Below are 18,234 nucleotides of genomic sequence, written 5' to 3'. Positions count from 1 at the left end.
CTGTACTGGAGTCTAATTTGTAACAATCATAGATTTATTTAATGTATTGAATTAGTTATTTATTTTAATTCTGTAAGCACAATATAGTGTTTTGTGAATGATATTGCCACTTCAGAGGTTAAGAATTCATTTGTGAACACATTGCCGCTACAGAGGTTTAGAATGAATTTACCCACAACGGTGGTTCGTCCCAAATGGCACTCTCCTCCCTACAGTATATACTGCATTACTTTTGACCAAGTAGTGGACTACACAATGAATAGGGTGCCATTTGAGATCAGGTAATGTGTTCCAGGCATATTGATCATTAAACTCATACTGGTAATGCTGTGATATTTGTCTTGATTTTTGCAAATAGTCTGTCTCTTTATAGGGTGATTTTAATCATGGAGATTCATTTCAATTTATCTCTTTTTATATTTCATTAATATATAAGCGTCATGAAATATTGTTGTTGTCATTTCTCATGTTATAGTGATCTGAGTTGGTTATCTGAGGCATTGTAAGAGTCCCAAATGGAACCCTATTCCCTATATAGTACACTACCTTTGAAATATAGTGCTATAGTGCCTCCCTAATCCAGGGAACTGATACATAGACATGGGTTCAAGTACTGTTGGAAGCTTTTCATATACGTTGAGTGTTTGTAGTGTAGTCTACCTGGAGTAGTGCCAGGTGGACGGGCTTTGCACTTTCTGTACTTTTCTTTAGATTCCATTACAACAGGCAAGTTTGGTCAATCACAGTTTTAAGTATTTCGGATGATTTCAAATAGTATTTGAACCCAGGCCTGCTGGTACAAGCTTCTACTGCTGTACTGTGACAGTGTGGTGAATGTGTACGGAAACTTGCACTTCATTATTTGTCAAATGAGATTCGACAAAGCACATACAGCAGAAAAGCTTAAACATGCTTTTTGCTGGTCTCGGTGGTTTGCTGGTTGATGTTGCTTAGAGTCATTTCTCTCTACCTATTCATCCTGGCAGGATATCTGCATAAATTCTGCCTATCATTGTTCCTCCTCCATTTGTATAAGGAATAAACTTTCTGAGTTTCTCTGATAGCCTCTTTAGGATTCCTCAGTTTCAATACACATGTTGATTGATTACCAGGCCTGCTGCAGATGATTATTGAGAGGGCTGCTCAGAGAGTTCAGGTTCAGATGATTATTGTAGGCCTGCTAAGAGAGTTCAGGTTCAGGAGATTATTGTAGAGGGTGCTAAGAGTTCAGGTTCAGGAGATTATTGTAGAGGGCTGCTAAGAGAGTTCAGGTTCAGGCGATTATTGTAGAGGGCTGCTAAGAGAGTTCAGGTTCAGATGATTATTGTAGAGGGGTGCTAAGAGTTCAGGTTCAGATGATTATTGTAGAGGGGTGCTAAGAGTTCAGGTTCAGGAGATTATTGTAGAGGGCTGCTAAGAGAGTTCAGGTTCAGATGATTATTGTAGGGGCTGCTAAGAGTTCAGGTTCAGATGATTATTGTAGAGGGGTGCTAAGAGGGTTCAGATGATTATTGTAGAGGGCTGCTATTCAGGTTCAGATGATTATTGTAGAGGGTGCTAAGAGAGTTCAGGTTCAGATGATTATTGTAGAGGGCTGCTAAGAGAGTTCGGTTCAGGAGATTATTGTAGAGGGCTGCTAAGAGAGTTCAGGTTCAGGAGATTATTGTAGAGGGCTGCTAAGAGAGTTCAGGTTCAGGAGATTATTGTAGAGGGCTGCTAAGAGAGTTCAGGTTCAGGAGATTATTGAGAGGCTGCTAAGAGAGTTCAGGTTCAGAGATTATTGTAGAGGGCTGCTAAGAGAGTTCAGGTTCAGAGATTATTGTAGAGGGCTGCTAAGAGAGTTCAGGTTCAGATGATTATTGTAGAGGGCTGCTAAGAGAGTTCAGGTTCAGATGATTATTGTAGAGGGCTGCTAAGAGAGTTCAGGTTCAGATGATTATTGTAGAGGGCTGCTAAGAGTTCAGGTTCAGGAGATTATTGTAGAGGGCTGTGCTAAGAGAGTTCAGGTTCAGGAGATTATTGTAGAGGGCTGCTAAGAGAGTTCAGGTTCAGGAGATTATTGTAGAGGGCTGCTAAGATAGTTCAGGTTCAGGAGATTATTGTAGAGGGCTGCTAAGAGAGTTCAGGTTCAGGAGATTATTGTAGAGGGCTGCTAAGAGAGTTCAGGTTCAGGAGATTATTGTAGAGGGGTGCTAAGAGAGTTCAGGTTCAGATGATTATTGTAGAGGGCTGCTAAGAGAGTTCAGGTTCAGGAGATTATTGTAGTGGGGTGCTAAGAGGCCTACTTTGATACTCAAATGAGATGCAATAATATATTAATTTTGTTTACACAATAAATGAGTGAATGAATTACATTTTATTTTCGTGTCAGACTGGAGTTGGTGCCTTACGGAATGAATTGACAGATAAAGAAATGTATTACAGTTTTCTGTACATATGGTTTAAAACAATTCAGAGGAAATGTCACGTTATTCACAGTGGCACTTTCTCCTTCAGTCCTTTATCCCCCCGACCGCACCTGCTGTCTCGACCTCTGAATGGTCGGCAATGAAAAGCCAACAGACGGGCTGACTGGTGCATCCTCTATAACAGCTGTGATTATTATCTGACCCTGCTGGTCATCCATAAACGTTTGAACATCTGGAAGAACAATCCAGCCTTAATGGCTATGTACTCTTTTAGAATCTGCACCAGCACAGCCAGAAGAGATCTGGCCACCCCTCTGAGCCTGGTTCCTAGTGCTGAGAGATTATTGCTTTTTGAGGCCGTTTCAGTTAAAAATATATTTTTTTAAGTATCACGGATTTTGGTTAAAAAAATGGACCTTCATTTTAAATGCACTATTCATTGTGGGTTGAATGCTGTATCAACACAGAATGAAATAATCAATAAAAGTCCCATGATGGTAGTGACTTCCCATTACTGCTGATCACTAATTAACCATCCTTTTATTTGAAGACTTCATTATTATTTCATTCGTTCCAAGTCATCATCAGATCTCCATGGAGCTGCTGGCTATGCTTTCTGACAAAATCTCTATTTTAGGAGTTCTTCAAAGTAAATAAGGCATATTTTTATGAATGCGGAATACCAACTATCAATCACTTAGATCATGTATTTTCAGGCTCGTGAATCAACCGCTTTCTGTCCCTCTCGATCGCGGGTTCTCTCTTATCTCAGTCTCCGTTTCTAGCTCTGATTCATCTCTTCAGAAACTACACATCGAGCTCACAGAAACAAACACAAACAAAATTGAATTTTAACTAGTTGTTTTTAAAAAAACAAAAAATGACTGACAGTTAATCACTCAGCACTCGTGGTTCCTCTCAAGGTTTCTTCCTAGGTTGCTGCCTTTCTATGGAGTTCTTCCTAGCCACCGTGCTTCTATGTCTACATTGCTTGCTCTATGGGGTTTTAGGCTGGGTTTCTGTATAAGCACTTTGTGACATCTGCGGATGTGAAAAGGGCTTTACAAATACATATGAATGATTGGTTGAAAGATTGAATGGGTTATAAAAACTATGTTTACGATGAAGCATTATCTCTTTAGTAGCTCTTGGTGTTACTTGCTGTTTTATCTAAAGTCTTATGTAGTCTAATGGTGTCTGTATTCTCTACAGTAGTCTAATGGTGTCTGTATTCTCTACAGTAGTCTAATGGTGTCTGTATTCTCTACAGTAGTCTAATGGTGTCTGTATTCTCTACAGTAGTCTAATGGTGTCTGTATTCTCTACAGTAGTCTAATGGTGGCTGTATTCTCTACAGTAGTCTAATGGTGTCTGTATTCTCTACAGTAGTCTAATGGTGGCTGTATTCTCTACAGTAGTCTAATGGTGTCTGTATTCTCTACAGTAGTCTAATGGTGTCTGTATTCTCTACAGTAGTCTAATGGTGTCTGTATTCTCTACAGTAGTCTAATGGTGTCTGTATTCTCTACAGTAGTCTAATGGTGTCTGTATTCTCTACAGTAGTCTAATGGTGTCTGTATTCTCTACAGTAGTCTAATGGTGTCTGTATTCTCTACAGTAGTCTAATGGTGTCTGTATTCTCTACAGTAGTCTAATGGTGTCTGTATTCTCTACAGTAGTCTAATGGTGTCTGTATTCTCTACAGTAGTCTAATAATGGTGTCTGTATTCTCTACAGTAGTCTAATGGTGTCTGTATTCTCTACAGTAGTCTAATGGTGTCTGTATTCTCTACAGTAGTCTGATGGTGTCTGTATTCTCTACAGTAGTCTAATGGTGTCTGTATTCTCTACAGTAGTCTAATGGTGTCTGTATTCTCTACAGTAGTCTAATGGTGTCTGTATTCTCTACAGTAGTCTAATGGTGTCTGTATTCTCTACAGTAGTCTAATGGTGGCTGTATTCTCTACAGTAGTCTAATGGTGGCTGTATTCTCTACAGTAGTCTAATGGTGGCTGTATTCTCTACAGTAGTCTAATGGTGTCTATATTCTCTACAGTAGTCTAACGGTGGCTGTATTCTCTACAGTAGTCTAACGGTGGCTGTATTCTCTACAGTAGTCTAACGGTGTCTGTATTCTCTACAGTAGTCTAACGGTGTCTGTATTCTCTACAGTAGTCTAACGGTGGCTGTATTCTCTACAGTAGTCTAATGGTGTCTGTATTCTCTACAGTAGTCTAATGGTGTCTGTATTCTCTACAGTAGTCTAATGGTGTCTGTATTCTCTACAGTAGTCTAATGGTGTCTGTATTCTCTACAGTAGTCTAATGGTGTCTGTATTCTCTACAGTAGTCTAATGGTGTCTGTATTCTCTACAGTAGTCTAATGGTGGCTGTATTCTCTACAGTAGTCTAATGGTGGCTGTATTCTCTACAGTAGTCTAATGGTGTCTGTATTCTCTACAGTAGTCAAATGGTGGCTGTATTCTCTACAGTAGTCTAATGGTGTCTGTATTCTCTACAGTAGTCTAATGGTGGCTGTATTCTCTACAGTAGTCTAATGGTGTCTGTATTCTCTACAGTAGTCTAATGGTGTCTGTATTCTCTACAGTAGTCTAATGGTGTCTGTATTCTCTACAGTAGTCTAATGGTGTCTGTATTCTCTACAGTAGTCTAATGGTGTCTGTATTCTCTACAGTAGTCTAATGGTGTCTGTATTCTCTACAGTAGTCTAATGGTGTCTGTATTCTCTACAGTAGTCTGAATGGTGGCTGTATTCTCTACAGTAGTCTAATGGTGGCTGTATTCTCTACAGTAGTCTAATGGTGGCTGTATTCTCTACAGTAGTCTAATGGTGTCTGTATTCTCTACAGTAGTCTAATGGTGGCTGTATTCTCTACAGTAGTCTAATGGTGGCTGTATTCTCTACAGTAGTCTAATGGTGGCTGTATTCTCTACAGTAGTCTAATGGTGGCTGTATTCTCTACAGTAGTCTAATGGTGTCTGTATTCTCTACAGTAGTCTAATGGTGGCTGTATTCTCTACAGTAGTCTAATGGTGTCTGTATTCTCTACAGTAGTCTAATGGTGGCTGTATTCTCTACAGTAGTCTAATGGTGGCTGTATTCTCTACAGTAGTCTAATGGTGGCTGTATTCTCTACAGTAGTCTAATGGTGGCTGTATTCTCTACAGTAGTCTAATGGTGTCTGTATTCTCTACAGTAGTCTAATGGTGGCTGTATTCTCTACAGTAGTCTAATGGTGTCTGTATTCTCTACAGTAGTCTAATGGTGTCTGTATTCTCTACAGTAGTCTAATGGTGGCTGTATTCTCTACAGTAGTCTAATGGTGTCTGTATTCTCTACAGTAGTCTAATGGTGGCTGTATTCTCTACAGTAGTCTAATGGTGGCTGTATTCTCTATAGTAGTCTAATGGTGGCTGTATTCTCTACAGTAGTCTAATGGTGTCTGTATTCTCTACAGTAGTCTAATGGTGGCTGTATTCTCTACAGTAGTCACTGTATTCTCTAGGGTAGGTGGCTGTATTCTCTACAGTAGTCTAATGGTGGCTGTATTCTCTACAGTAGTCTTGAATGGTGGAGATTTCTACAGTAGTCTAATGCATCTGTATTCTCTGTGTCCTAAATGCCAACCTAAGTCACTACTTTTATCAGTATTCTCTAAAGTAGTCTAATGGGCTCTGTATTCTCTAAGTAGCACACTGTGTAGGGAAATAGGGTGCAATTGAGACTCTACAGTAGTCTAATGGTGACATTCCTTCATCTACATTAACCTCCAGGTGAATTCTCTACAGCACAATTGGTTATTAAACACTTGTCTAATACTTTGTTGGAGTCAGTAGCTGTCGTTAGCATTCTCTACAGGGTAGTTGAACTGATGTGACATCCATTTGGCCTTGAATATAATGTCTCAGTTCTATTAGGTTATCCATGAAAATGGTTTATAGTAAATCAAGTAGTCTAATGGCTGGCTGTTGTGTCTCAAGTCTAATGGTGGCTGTATTCTCTACAGTAGTCTAATATTTCTGTATTCTCTACATCTCTAATGGTCAACAACACATTTTATTTTATTTTTGGCTGTTTTTACACAGACTCAGTGCTTCAAAATGGTAAATCAAACACTGCAATTGGTGGAAGATTGGAGGAAGTAATGAATCCTCTACATAGTTAGTTGTGATCAGTCTTCTGCTGTCAGTGTGCCGTCATGTAAACGTAGGTTAATCACTACTACACATGTTAAACAACACTAAGTGTATCATTTACCTATAGGTTGTACAATGTTAACAATGATTCCATTATCTCCTCAGCAAAGTGTTACTAATAGACTCAATCTCAAGCCAAGCCAAACATTTGCAGCGGTGAGGTGACATTGTGAGATGTTGTTGACTTGATAGCTGCTACTATTGATTATTTAATGTCCAGAAAACACATTAGGCCACAGTCTGTATCTTCTTCTTACTACAGTAGGCTCTTTCTATTTGTGATACGTTTTCCAATTAGACAACATCTTTATCTCTCAGTAGTCTAGAGCACCCATTTGGGAGCAGAGAGAGATTTTTTCAGGCGTTTCAAATGGCTCCCTATTCCCTACAAAGCGCACTTCTCACTACTCATTGCCCATAGGTCTCTGGTCAAATGTAGTGCACTACATAGGGAATATGGTGCCATTTGGGATGCTGACATTGTAAATGAGGTCCATTCAGGCATTCATTAAGGTCATACTCTGTTCCATTATGAGCTGTGATATATTAGCCAGCCTTATTTATGCATACTTTGTTGGAGTCTGGCATTATTGACCAGGTATCAGTTACATCCGGCTGGGGTTTTATTCAGAACAAAAAGTTATTGACGTGGCCCCAGCTGTCAATGACATGTAGGCGCTGCTTCTGCTTCAAGACAAATGTGATATAGATCAGTAGGGAGAGATGGGTCTTTTGTCGATGCCAACTCATTTTATTTTATTTTATTTTTACACAGACTCAGTCACTCAAAATATTACTATACTGGGAGCAGATTGGAGGAATCAATCCTTGATTACTATACTGGGCAGCTTCTGGTAGAGGAGTCACTCCTCTATTACTATACTGGGCAGCAGGTTAAACAACACTCCTCTATTACTATAGGGCAGCAGGTAGACAATGATTCCATTATCTCCTCAGCAAAGTGTTACTAATAGACTCACTATACTGGGCAGCAGGTGAGGTGACATTGATGACTCTATTGACTTGATAGCTGGGCAGCAGGTGAGATCACCAGGTAGGCTCTATTACTATACTTAGGCCACAGTCTGTATCTTCTTCTTACTACAGTAGGCTCTTTCTATTTGGGATAGCAGGTTTCCAGAGGAGTCAACATCTTTACTATACTGGGCAGCAGGTAGAGGAGTCACTCACTCTATTACTATAAATGGGCATTCCCTAGAGGAGCGCACTCACTCTCATTACTATACTGGTCTCTGGTAGAGGAGTCACTCACTACATTACTATACTTACTATACTGGGCCAGCAGGCAGAGGAGTCATACTCTGTTCCATTATGAGCTGTGATATATTACCAGCCTATTACTATTATTGGGCAGCAGGTAGAGGAGTCACTCACTCTTTACTATACTGGGCAGCAGGTAGAGGAGTCACTCAATGATACTGTAAGCTTCGGGAGACAAATGTGATATAGATAGTGGGCAGCAGGTCTTTAGGATGCCTCACTCACTCTATTACTATACTGGGCAGCAGGTAGAGGAATCACTCCCTCTATTACTATACTGGGCAGCAGGTAGAGGAATCACTCCCTCTATTACTATACTGGGCAGCAGGTAGAGGAGTCACTCCCTCTATTACTATACTGGGCAGCAGGTAGAGGAGTCACTCCCTCTATTACTATACTGGGCAGCAGGTAGAGGAATCACTCCTCTATTACTATACTGGGCAGCAGGTAGAGGAATCACTCACTCTATTACTATACTGGGCAGCAGGTAGAGGAGTCACTCCCTCTATTACTATACTGGGCAGCAGGTAGAGGAGTCACTCCTCTATTACTATACTGGGCAGCAGGTAGAGGAATCACTCACTCTATTACTATACTGGGCAGCAGGTAGAGGAGTCACTCCCTCTATTACTATACTGGGCAGCAGGTAGAGGAGTCACTCACTCTATTACTATACTGGGCAGCAGGTAGAGGAATCACTCACTCTATTACTATACTGGGCAGCAGGTAGAGGAGTCACTCCCTCTATTACTATACTGGGCAGCAGGTAGAGGAGTCACTCACTCTATTACTATACTGGGCAGCAGGTAGAGGAGTCACTCCTCTATTACTATACTGGGCAGCAGGTAGAGGAGTCACTCACTCTATTACTATACTGGGCAGCAGGTAGAGGAATCACTCACTCTATTACTATACTGGGCAGCAGGTAGAGGAGTCACTCACTCTATTACTATACTGGGCAGCAGGTAGAGGAGTCACTCACTCTATTACTATACTGGGCAGCAGGTAGAGGAGTCACTCACTCTATTACTATACAGCAGGTGAGGAGTCACTCACTCTATTACTATACTGGGCAGCAGGTAGAGGAGTCACTCACTCTATTACTATACTGGGCAGCAGGTAGAGGAGTCACTCACTCTATTACTATACTGGGCAGCAGGTAGAGGAGTCACTCACGTCAATCTACTACAGAAAGGATGTCTGTAACTAATAAAACATAAAACACACATAAATGTGTTTTAAAAATAATTTTGTGAATTCCTAACGTTACAGTGGCTTGGCTTCCTCATGGAAAGGAAATTGTCCCACTTTTCAGAGTAGTACATTCTTCTTTACTTAATGGCAAGTCATAGCTTAACAAGGACATTTTGAAGGAAATTGTCTCCAAGTAGAGCATGTGGTGCACAGTGTGTTCCATGTCATGTTCGTTATTGAGTTCATGGTGCTGTATTTTTATTTCATTTTGTCCTCAGGTGTCTTGTATTGTCTGTTTGATGGAAGAAACTGTCTGATTTCTATGTGTGTTTGGGTGTTGCAGGGTTTCAAGGGGAAGATTGTTCCGTGGTTATGGACCTCTGCTCACTAGGAACATGCCAAGAACGCACGGTGACCTGCACTGAGACTGGGAATGGACAGAACGTCACATGTATTTGTGAAAAAGGTAATTCCCCATGGACACATGTTACCTTTCAAACACGACGGATTACAAATGTAGGATCTTAATTTGATCACCCTGTTGCATGAGAACCTGCAATTCAGGACATTTAAAACTTGTATTGTGTTTGAGGTTTAAAAAGGCTTCTGTAGTTTGTAATTTCCACTTTAAAATTAGATTTCCCCTTACGAATAATTTATCAACCCCTACAAAACCGTATAATCCACATAATAATAATAATAATAATAATTCACATGTCCTGTTGCTGCTGTAGCAATCTGTCTTAAATTAAGACCCTACATCTGTACAGTACATTTATGGAGTAAGTTGTTGATGATAAAAAATGAAATTTCAAATATTTTTAAGATTTGTTTTTCAACAATTTGTGACAGAATTGTTCAGTTTATCAATATAGATTGAAATATATCATACATCTTGCTTGATAGTCCAGTTAGAATTAGAATTCAGTTGGTACCCCCCTTTGCTGCTATAACACTCTTCCCACTCTTCTGGGAAGGCTTTCCACTAGATGTTGGAACATTGCTGCGAGGACTTGCTTCCATTCAGCCACAAGCGCATTATTGAGGTCAGGCACTGATGTTGGGCCGATTAGGGCTGGCTCGCAGTCGGCATTCCAATTTTAATTTTATTTTACCTTTATTTAACTAGGCAACTCAGTTAAGAACAAATTCTTATTTTCAATGACGGCCTAGGAACAGTGGGTTAACTGCCTGTTCAGGGGCAGAACGACAGATTTGTACCTTGTCAGCTCGGGGGTTTGAACTTGCAACCTTCAGGTTACTAGTCCAACGCTCTAACCACCCTGCCGCCCCAATTAATCCCAACGGTGTTCGATGGATTTGAGGTCAGAGTTCTGTGCAGGCCAGTCGAGCTCTTCCAGACCGATTTCGACAAACCATTTCTGTATGGACCTGGCTTTGTGCATGAGGGCATTGTCATGCTGAAACAGGAAAGGGCCTTCCCCAAACTGTTGCCACAAAGTTGAAAGCACAGAATCGTCTAGAATGTCATTGTATGATGTAGCGTTAAGATTTCCCTTCACTGGAACAAAGGGGCCAACCTGAACCATGAAAAACAGCCCCAGGCCATTATTCCTCCTCCACCAAACATTACAGTAAGCAGTATGCATTGGGGCAGGTAGATTTCTCCTGGCATCCACCAAACCCAGAATAGTCCGTCGGCCTGCCAGATAGTGAATCGTGGTTCCTCACTCCAGAGAATGCTTTGCGACTGCTCCAGAGTCCAATGATGGCGAGCTTTACACCACTCCAGCCAACGCTTGGCATTGCACATGGTGATCTTAGGCTTGTGTGCTGTTACTCGGCCATCGAAACCCATTTCATGATGCTCCCAACTAACAGTTCTTGTGCTGATGTTTCTTCCAGAGGCAGTTTGGATATTGTATGAAGTCTTGAGTGTTTAGCTATGGGGTTAAAGTTCAAGTTGCTTCATGACAGTGAAGCTTGTATCATAAAAAATAACCCTGCATAGAATACTGCATGGGCAGTGAGTAAATTCTGCAGGGTACAGACAGGGAACAGTGTTGTGATGTTATACAGGGGACAGACAGTGAAGAGTGTCGTGATGTTATACAGGGGACAGACAGTGAAGAGTGTTGTGATGTTATACAGGGTACAGACAGGGAACAGTGTTGTGATGTTATACAGGGTACAGACAGTGTTGTGATGTTATACAGGGTACAGACAGTGAACAGTGTTGTGATGTTATACAGGGTACAGACAGTGAACAGTGTTGTGATGTTATACAGGGGACAGACAGTGAACAGTGTTGTGATGTTATACAGGGTACAGACAGTGTTGTGATGTTATACAGGGGACAGACAGGGAACAGTGTTGTGATGTTATACAGGGTACAGACAGTGTTGTGATGTTATACAGGGGACAGACAGTGAACAGTGTTGTGATGTTATACAGGGTACAGACAGTGTTGTGATGTTATACAGGGTACAGACAGTGAACAGTGTTGTGATGTTATACAGGGTACAGACAGTGAACAGTGTTGTGATGTTATACAGGGTACAGACAGTGAACAGTGTTGTGATGTTATACAGGGGACAGACAGTGAACAGTGTTGTGATGTTATACAGGGTACAGACAGTGTTGTGATGTTATACAGGGGACAGACAGTGAACAGTGTTGTGATGTTATACAGGGTACAGACAGTGAACAGTGTTGTGATGTTATACAGGGTACAGACAGTGAACAGTGTTGTGATGTTATACAGGGGACAGACAGTGAACAGTGTTGTGATGTTATACAGGGGACAGACAGTGAACAGTGTTGTGATGTTATACAGGGGACAGACAGTGAACAGTGTTGTGATGTTCTACAGGGGACAGACAGTGAACAGTGTTGTGATGTTCTACAGGGGACAGACAGTGAACAGTGTTGTGATGTTCTACAGGGGACAGACAGTGAACAGTGTTGTGATGTTCTACAGGGGACAGACAGTGAACAGTGTTGTGATGTTATACAGGGGACAGACAGTGAACAGTGTTGTGATGTTATACAGGGTACAGACAGTGAACAGTGTTGTGATGTTCTACAGGGGACAGACAGTGAACAGTGTTGTGATGTTATACAGGGGACAGACAGTGAACAGTGTTGTGATGTTCTACAGGGGACAGACAGTGAACAGTGTTGTGATGTTAAAAACCCCTACATAATAGCACAATTGGTTAGGAGACCGTAAAACGGCGGCCATCTCCTCCGGCACCATTTATGTAAATATCCTATGCTTCACGGAATCGTGGCTGAATGGCGACGTAGATATTCAGCTAGCGGGATACACTCTGCACCGGCAGGATAGAACAGCACACTCCGGGAAGGCGAGGGGGGGCGGTCTGTGCATATTTGTAAACAACAGCTGGTGCACGAAATCTAAGGAAGTCTCTAGATTTTGTGATATTGTGATAAATTGCAGGCCACACTACTTGCCTAGAGAGTTCTCAGCTATACTTTTCGTGGTTGTTTATTTACCACCACAGACAGATGCTGGCACTAAGACCATACTCAGTCAGCTGTATAAGGAAATAAGCAAACCGGAAACCACTCACCCAGAGGCGGCGCTCCTAGTGGCCGGAGACTTCAATGCAGGGAAACTTAAATCAGTTCTACCAAATCTCTATCAACATGTTAAATGTGCAACCAGAGGGAAAAAACTATTCTAGATCACCTGTACTCCACACACAGAGACGCGTACAAAGCTCTCCCTCCATTTGGTAAATCCGACCATAACTCTATCCTCCTGATTCCTGCTTCCAAGCAAAAATTTAAATGGGAAGCCCCAGTGACTCGGTCTATAAAAAAATGGTCAGATGAAGCAGATGCTAAACTACAGGAATGCTTTGCTATCACAGACTGGAACATGTTCCGTGATTCTTCCGATGACATTGAGGAATACACCACATTAGTCACTGGCTTTATCAATAAGTGCATTGAGGATGTCATCCCCACAGTGACTGTACGTACATACCCCAACCAGAAGACATGGATTACATGCTACATTCGCACTGAGCTAAAGGGTAGAGCTGCCGCTTTCAAGGTACGGGACTCTAACCCGGAAGCTTACAAGAAATCCCGCTATGCCCTGCGACAAAGCATCAAACAGACAAAGCGCCAATACAGGGCTAAGATTGAATCATAATACACCGGCTCCGACGCTCGTCGGATGTGGCAGGGCTGGCAAACTATTACAGAGTATAAAGGGAAACAGAGCCGCGATCTGCCCAGTAACACGAGCCTACCAGACGAGCTAAATCACTCCTATGCCCTCTTCGAAGCAAGCAACACTGAGGCATGCATGAGAGCATCAGCTGTTCCGGACGACTGTGTGATCACGCTCTCCGTAGCCGACGTGAGTAAGACCTTTAAACAGGTCAACATACACAAGGCTGCGGGGCCAGACGGATTACCAGGACGTGTGCTCTGGGCATGTGCTGACCAACTGGCAGGTGTCTTCACTGACATGAGTGAACAGTGTTGTGATGTTATACAGGGTACAGACAGGGAACAGTGTTGTGATGTTATACAGGGTACAGACAGGGAACAGTGTTGTGATGTTATACAGGGTACAGACAGGGAACAGTGTTGTGATGTTATACAGGGTACAGACAGGGAACAGTGTTGTGATGTTATACAGGGTACAGACAGTGAACAGTGTTGTGATGTTATACAGGGTACAGACAGTGAACAGTGTTGTGATGTTATACAGGATACAGACAGTGAACAGTGTTGTGATGTTCTACAGGGGACAGACAGTGAACAGTGTTGTGATGTTCTACAGGGGACAGACAGTGAACAGTGTTGTGATGTTCTACAGGGTACAGACAGTGAACAGTGTTGTGATGTTATACAGGGGACAGACAGTGAACAGTGTTGTGATGTTATACAGGGTACAGACAGTGAACAGTGTTGTGATGTTATTCAGGGTACAGACAGTGAACAGTGTTGTGATGTTATACAGGGTACAGACAGTGAACAGTGTTGTGATGTTATACAGGGGACAGACAGTGAACAGTGTTGTGATGTTATACAGGGGACAGACAGTGAACAGTGTTGTGATGTTATACAGGGTACAGACAGTGAACAGTGTTGTGATGTTCTACAGGGGACAGACAGTGAACAGTGTTGTGATGTTATACAGGGTACAGACAGGGAACAGTGTTGTGATGTTCTACAGGGGACAGACAGGGAACAGTGTTGTGATGTTATACAGGGGACAGACAGTGAACAGTGTTGTGATGTTATACAGGGTACAGACAGGGAACAGTGTTGTGATGTTATACAGGGGACAGACAGTGAACAGTGTTGTGATGTTCTACAGGGGACAGACAGTGAACAGTGTTGTGATGTTCTACAGGGGACAGACAGTGAACAGTGTTGTGATGTTATACAGGGGACAGACAGTGAACAGTGTTGTGATGTTCTACAGGGTACAGACAGTGAACAGTGTTGTGATGTTAAAAACCCCTACATAATAGCACAATTGGTTAGGAGACCGTAAAACGGCGGCCATCTCCTCCGGCACCATTTATGTAAATATCCTATGCTTCACGGAATCGTGGCTGAATGGCGACGTAGATATTCAGCTAGCGGGATACACTCTGCACCGGCAGGATAGAACAGCACACTCCGGGAAGGCGAGGGGGGGCGGTCTGTGCATATTTGTAAACAACAGCTGGTGCACGAAATCTAAGGAAGTCTCTAGATTTTGTGATATTGTGATAAATTGCAGGCCACACTACTTGCCTAGAGAGTTCTCAGCTATACTTTTCGTGGTTGTTTATTTACCACCACAGACAGATGCTGGCACTAAGACCATACTCAGTCAGCTGTATAAGGAAATAAGCAAACCGGAAACCACTCACCCAGAGGCGGCGCTCCTAGTGGCCGGAGACTTCAATGCAGGGAAACTTAAATCAGTTCTACCAAATCTCTATCAACATGTTAAATGTGCAACCAGAGGGAAAAAACTATTCTAGATCACCTGTACTCCACACACAGAGACGCGTACAAAGCTCTCCCTCGCCCTCCATTTGGTAAATCCGACCATAACTCTATCCTCCTGATTCCTGCTTCCAAGCAAAAATTTAAACGGGAAGCCCCAGTGACTCGGTCTATAAAAAAATGGTCAGATGAAGCAGATGCTAAACTACAGGAATGCTTTGCTATCACAGACTTGAACATGTTCTGGGATTCTTCTGATGACATTGAGGAATACACCACATTAGTCACGGGCTTTATCAATAAGTGCATTGAGGATGTCGTCCCCACAGTGACTGTACGTACATACCCCAACCAGAAGACATGGATTACATGCTACATTCGCACTGAGCTAAAGGGTAGAGCTGCCGCTTTCAAGGTACGGGACTCTAACCCGGAAGCTTACAAGAAATCCCGCTATGCCCTGCGACAAAGCATCAAACAGACAAAGCGCCAATACAGGGCTAAGATTGAATCATACTACACCGGCTCCAACGCTCGTCGGATGTGGCAGGGCTGGCAAACTATTACAGAGTATAAAGGGAAACAGAGCCGCGATCTGCCCAGTAACACGAGCCTACCAGACGAGCTAAATCACTCCTATGCCCTCTTCGAAGCAAGCAACACTGAGGCATGCATGAGAGCATCAGCTGTTCCGGACGACTGTGTGCTCTCCGTAGCCGACGTGAGTAAGACCTTTAAACAGGTCAACATACACAAGGCTGCGGGGCCAGACGGATTACCAGGACGTGTGCTCTGGGCATGTGCTGACCAACTGGCAGGTGTCTTCACTGACATTTTCTACATGTCCCTGATGGAGTCTGTAATACCAACATGCTTTAAGCAGACCACCATAGTCCCTGTGCCCAAGAACACAAAGGCAACCTGCCTAAATGACTACAGACCCGTAGCACTCACAGTCGTAGCCATGAAGTGCTTTGAAAGGCTGGTAATGGCTCACATGAACACCATTATCCCAGAAACCCTAGACCCATGCCAATTTGCATACCGCCCAAACAGATCCACAGATGATGCAATCTCTATTGCACTCCACACTGCCCTTTCCCACCTGGACAAAAGGAACACCGATGTGAGAATGTTGTTCATTGACTACAGCTCAGCGTTCAACACCATAGTACCCTCAAAGCTCATCACCAAGCTAAGGAACCTGGGACTAAACATCTCCCTCTGCAACTGGATCCTGGACTTCCTGACAGGCCGCCCCCAGGTGGTGAGGGTAGGTAGAAACAAATCTGCCACACTGATCCTCAACACTGTAGCTCCCCAGAGGTGCGTGCTCAGTCCCCTCCTGTACTCCCTGTTCACCCACTACTGCATGGCCAGGCACGACTCAAACACCATCATTAAGTTTGCTGATGACACAACAGTGGTAGGACTGATCACCGACAACGACGAGACACCCTATAGGGAGGAGGTCAGAGACCTGGCCGGGTGGTGCCAGAATAACAACCTATCCCTCAATGTAACCAAGACGAAGGAGATGATTGTGGACTACAGGAAAAGGAGCACCGAGCACGTCCCCGTTCTCATCGATAGGGTTGTAGTGGAGCAGGTTGAGAGCTTCAAATTCCTTGGTGTCCACATCAGCAACAAACTAGATTGGTCCAAACACACCAAGACAGTCGTGAAGAGGGCACGTCAAAGCCTATTCACCCTCAGGAAACTAAAGGATTTGGCATGGGTCCTGAGATACTCAAAAGGTTCTACAGCTTCAACATCGAGAGCATCCTGACCGGTTACATTACTGCCTGGTACGGCAACTGCTCGGCCTCCGACCGCAAGGCACTTCAGAGGGTAGTGCGTACGGCCCAGTACATCACTGGGGCAAAGCTGCCTGCCATCCAGGACCTCAACACAAGGCGGTGTCAGATGAAGGCCCTAAAAATTGTCAAAGACCCCACCCACCCCAGTCATAGACTGTTCTCTCTACCACCGCATGGCAAGCGGTACCGGAGTGCCAAGTCTAGGACAAAAAGGCTTCAACAGTTTTTACCCCCAAGCAATAAGACTCCTGAACAGGTAACCAAATGGTTACCCCAAACTATTTGCATTGTGGGCCACCCCTCCAACCCCTCTTTTACGCTGCTGCTACTCTGGTTTTATCTTATATGCATAGTCACTAACTATACATTCACGTACATACTACCTAAATTGGCCCGACGAACCAGTGCTCCCGCACGTTGGCTAACCGGACTATCTGCATTGTTTCCCAGCACCCGCCAACCCCTCTTTTTACTCTACTGCTACTCTCTGTTCATCATATATGCATAGTCACTTTAACCATACCTACATGTACATACTACCCCAATAAGCCTGACTAACAGGTGTCTGTATATAGCCTTGCTACTCTTTTTTTTCAAATGTCTTTTTACTGTTGTTTTATTTCTTTACTTACCTACACACACACACACACACACACACACACACACACACACTCCTTTTTTTTCCACACCATTGGTTAGAGCCTGTAAGTAAGCATTTCACTGTAAGGTCTACCTATACCTGTTGTATTCAGCATTTCACTGTAAGGTCTACCTATACCTGTTGTATTCAGCATTTCACTGTAAGGTCTACCTATACCTGTTGTATTCAGCATTTCACTGTAAGGTCTACCTATACCTGTTGTATTCAGCATTTCACTGTAAGGTCTACCTATACCTGTTGTATTCAGCATTTCACTGTAAGGTCTACCTATACCTGTTGTATTCGTCGCATGTGACAAATAAACTTGGATTTGATTTGATTAATGCAGGGTACAGACAGTAAACAGTGTTGTGATGTTATACAGGTGTTACGAATCCCTTTTGGCCCGACAGTCTAGGGGAGATGGTAACGAGACCCGTAACATAACTGATGCAAATTATAAAAGTGAAAAAGTAATTGAGAACGAAATAACCACAGACAACTAAATTACCGTCAAGCACATGGTTTATTAGAAAACACGCAGTAATGGGTTGGGTTGGGGGGGGGGGCAGGAAAAGGGGCTGAGCTGGACCTAAGGAAATAAATAATAAGTATTCAAATACACCCCTAAGCTAGACTAGCTTATTTCAACAATAGCTAACTAACTAACCAAAAATACAGTGGGTGGTCCGCCCAGTTCTAACTAGTGTATTTAACAAAGTCTA

The 18,234-nt window shown here is 42.9% G+C and overlaps 1 pseudogene; it reads left to right on the top strand.

The window, feature by feature from the left end:
* The window catches only part of LOC127924948 (protein eyes shut homolog), a 167,370-nt pseudogene that overhangs the window by 86,571 nt on the left and 62,565 nt on the right, over nucleotides 1-18,234 (top strand).

Source organism: Oncorhynchus keta, unplaced genomic scaffold, assembly GCF_023373465.1.
Source record: "Oncorhynchus keta strain PuntledgeMale-10-30-2019 unplaced genomic scaffold, Oket_V2 Un_contig_4789_pilon_pilon, whole genome shotgun sequence".
NCBI classification, from domain to species: Eukaryota; Metazoa; Chordata; class Actinopteri; order Salmoniformes; family Salmonidae; genus Oncorhynchus; species Oncorhynchus keta.
This window is presented reverse-complemented; position numbering and strand designations above follow the sequence as displayed.